Below are 4,507 nucleotides of genomic sequence, written 5' to 3'. Positions count from 1 at the left end.
GACCACCTTTCGAAAGCTTGAAACTCAAAGTTCGTTCTTCTCGGACTCTCTTTTGACCTTTTGTGCCAATGATGGTCCGCAAAAGTACAAAACTCCTTTCCATGTTTCATAAGTATCTTTTGAACCATACTTCATCCAAATTTGAAATTTGAGCACATTTCGACAACTGGAAACCCAAAGTTCGTCATTTTCGGACTCGGTCTTGACCTTTTATTCCAAAGTTCATCCACAAAGGTACAAAACTCCTTTCTACGGTTCATAACTGCCTTTCTAACCAAACTTTGTCCAAATTTTGACTTGGAGAATATTTCGACAAGTAGAAACCCAAACTTCGTCGCTTTCGAACCCTTTCTTGACCTTTTGTGCCAAAGTTCGCCAACACAAGTACAAAACTCCTTTCCTAGGTTCATAAGTACCTTTTGGGCCAAAGTTTGTCGAAATTTGGACTTGGAGCACATGTCGATAAGTCGAAACCCACAGTTTGTCCTTTTCGGACACTGTCTTGACCTTTTGTGCCAAAGTTCTTCCACACAGATACCTAACTCCTTTTCAAGATTCATATGTACCTTTTGGACCAAACATCGTTCAAATGTGGCCTTGGACCACATTTTGAAAACTTGAAACTCAAAGTTCGTTCTTCTCGGACTCTCTTTTGACCTTTTGTGCCAAAGATGGTCCACAAAGGTACAAAACTTCTTTCCAGGATTCATAATTACCTTTTGAACCATACTTCATCCAAATTTGAATTTGAGCACGTTTCGACAAGTAGAAACCCAAAGTTCGTCCTTTTCGGACTCGGTCTTGACCTTTTATTCCAAAGTTCGTCTAAAATGGTACAATACTCCTTTCTAGGGTTCATAAGTGCCTTTACAACCAAACTTCGTCCAATTTTTTGACTTGGAGAACATTTGGACAATTAGAAACCCAAAGTTCGTCGCTTCCGAACTCTTTCTTGACCTTTTGTGCCAATGTTCATCCACACAAGTACAAACCTTCTTTCTTGGATTAATAATTACCTTTTTGGCCAAAGTTCATCGAAATTTGGACTTGGAGCACATTTCGATAAGTAAAAACCTTCGTCCTTTTCGGACACTGTCTTGACCTTTTGTGCCAAAGTTCTTCCATACAGGTACAAAACTCAAAACTCTTTTTCAAGATTCATATGTACCTTTTCGACTAAACTTCATTCAAATTTTGACTTGGATCGCATTTTGAAAATTAGAAACCCAAAGTTCGTTCTTCTCGGACTCTCTTTTGACCTTTTGTTATAAAGATGGTCCACAAAGGTACAAAACTGCTTTCAAGGATTCATAAGTGCCTTTTGAACCATTTCGACAAGTGGAAACCCAAAGTTCATCCTTTTCAGACTCAGTCTTGACTTTTTGTTTCAATGTTTGTCGTCAAAGGTACAAAATTCCTTTCTAGGGTACGTAAGTGCCTTCTCACCAAACTTCAACCAAATTTTGACATGGAGAACATTTCGACAAGTAGAAACCCAAAGTTCGTCGAACTCTTTCTTGACATTTTGTGCCAAAGTTTGTCCACACAAGTACAAAACTCCTTTCCTATGTTCATAAGTACCTATTTAGCAAAAGTTCGTTCAAATTTGGACTTGGAGCACATTTCGATAAGTCGAAACCCAAAGTTTGTTTTTTTGGGACACTGTCTTACTTGTGCCAAAGTTCGTGCACACAAGTAGAAAACTCCTTTGCAGGGTTCATAAGTACCTTTTGGGCCAGAGATCATCGAAATTTGGACTAGAAACATGCTTCCATATGTAGAAACCGAAAGTTCATCCTTTTCGGACACTATCTTGACCTTTTGTGCCAAAGTTCTTCCACACACGTACAAAACTTCTTTTCAAGGTTCATATGTACCTTTTCGACAAAACTTCGTGCAAATTTGGACTTGGACCACATTTCGAAAACTTGAAACCCAAAGTTCGTTCTTCTCGGACTCTCTTTTGACCTTTTGTGCCAAAGATGGTCCACAAAGGTACGACACTCTTTTCCAGAATTCATAAGTATCTTTTGAACCATACTTCATCCAAATTTGGAATTCGAGAACATTTCGACAAGTGGAAACCCAAAGTTCGTCCTTTTCGGACTCGGTCTGGATCTTTTATTCCAAAGTTCGTCCACAAAGGTACAAAACTTCTTTCTAGGGTTTGTAAGTGCCTTTTCAACCAAACTTCGTCCAAATTTTGACTTAGAGAACATTTTGACAAGTAAAAACCCAAAGTTCGTCGCTTCTGAACTCTTTCTTGACCTTTTGAGCCAAACTTCATCCACACAAGTACAAAACTCCTTTTTTAGGTTCATAAGTACCTTTTGAGCCAAAGTTCATCGAAATTTGGACTTGGAGCACATTTCAATAAGTCGAAACCCAAAGTTCGTCCTTTTCAAACACTGTCTTGACCATTTGTGCCCAAGTTCGTGCACACAGGTAGAAAACTTAAGTACCTTTTGGGCCAGAGATCGTCTAAATTTTGACTAGGAGCACATTTCGATAAGTAGAAACCTAAAGTTCATCCTTTTTAGACACTGTCTTGACCTTTTGTGCCAATGTTCTTCCACACAGGTACAAAACTCGTTTTCAAGATTCATATGTAACTTTTGGACCAAACTTCGTTCAATTTAGAACTTGGACCACATTTCGAAAACTTGGAACCCAATGTTCGTTCTTCTCGGACTCTCTTTTGGCCTTTTGTGCCAAAGATGGTCCACAAAGGTACAAAACTCCTTTCCAGGATTCATAAGTACCTTTTAAACCATACATCATCCAAATTTGGAATTTGAGCACATTTCGACAAATGGAAACACAAAGTTCGTCCTTTTCGGACTCGGTCTTGACCATTTATTTCAAAGTTTGCCCACAAAGGTAAAAAACTCCTTTCTAGGGTTCATAAGTGCATTTTCAACCAAACTTCGTCCAAATTTTTACTTGGAGAACATTTCGACAAGTAAAAACCCAAAGTTTGTCGCTTCTGAACTCTTATTGACCTTATGATTCAAACATCATCCACACAAGTACAAAACTCCTTTCCTAGGTCCATAAGTACCTTTTGGGCCAAAGTTTGTCAAAATTTGGAGTTGGAGCACATTTCTATAAGTTGAACCCAAAGTTCGTCCTTGTCGAACACTGATTTGACCGTTTGTGCCAAAGTTTGTGCACACAGGTAGAAATCTCCTTTCCAGGGTTCATAAGTACCTTTTGGGCCAGAGATCGTCGAACTTTGGACTAGGAGCACGTTTCGGTATGTAGAAACCGAAAGTTTGTCCTTTTCGAACACTGTCTTAACCTTTTGTGTCAATGTTCTTCCACACACGTAGAAAACTCATTTTCAAGATTCATATGTACCTTTTTTACCAAACTTCGTTCAAATTTGAAGTTGGACCACATTTCGAAAATTAGAAACACAAAATTCGTTCTTCTCGGACTCTCTTTTGACCTTTTGTGCCAAAGATGGCCCACAAAGGTATAAAACTCCTTTCCAGGATTCATAAGTACCTTTTGAATCATACTTCGTCCAAATTTGGATGTTGATCACATTTTGACAAGTGAAAACCCAAATTTCATCCTTTTCAGACTCGGTCTTGACCTCTTATTCCAATATTTGTGCACAAAGGTACAAAACTCCTTTCTAGGGTTCATAAGTGCCTTTTCAACCAAACTTCATCCAAATTTTGACTTGGTGAACATTTCGACAAGTAGAAACCAAAAGTTTGCCGCTTTCGGACTCTTTCTTGACCTTTTATGCCAAAGTTCGTCCACACAAGTATACAACTCCTTTCCTAGGTTCATAAGTACCTTTTGGGCCAAAGTTCGTCGAAATTTGGACTTGGAGCACATTTCGATAACTAGAAATCCAAAGTTCATTTCGGACACTATCTTAGCCGTTTTTTCCTAAGTTCGTGCACACAGGTAGAAAACTCCTTTCCGAGGTTCGTAAGTACCTTTTAGGCCAAAGATCGTCGAAATTTGGACTAGGAGCACATTTCGATAAGTAGAAACCCAAAGTTCGTCCTCTTCGGACACTGTGATATGAATTCAACCATTGAACCATTGCATGTACCTAGAGGACCAATTACAAGAAGCAAGGCAAAGAAGATTCAAGAGGCATTCACACTACATCTTCAAAAACTAGCAAATTCACAAGAACCGACAAATAATTTTGAGACCAAAGTTTTAATATAATGTTCGCTCAATGAGTCATGAAGAGAATGGCATGAAGATGGCACAGGAAAAGTTCTATAGTTTGGAAGATGACATGGTGATAAAAAAAATGTGCAGATTTTGTGAAGAAAATGCTGTCAAGTGTGCACTGCATGGGGAAATGTGATGTCAAACCTTGTCAAACATGTATAACTACTTTGCCACCTTCTAGAGGAGATATTTAAGGCAATTTGAAGACTTCCTACATTCGTAGTTTTGCATTTTGACTTATAATTTAGTATGCAATTAAGTTTCAAGTTTCTAGGTATTATTTTCTATAATTTGCAATTAA

This window comes from Benincasa hispida, chromosome 2 (assembly GCF_009727055.1).
Source record: "Benincasa hispida cultivar B227 chromosome 2, ASM972705v1, whole genome shotgun sequence".
In the NCBI taxonomy this organism is placed as follows: domain Eukaryota; kingdom Viridiplantae; phylum Streptophyta; class Magnoliopsida; order Cucurbitales; family Cucurbitaceae; genus Benincasa; species Benincasa hispida.
Note: the sequence above shows the minus strand (reverse complement) of the source record.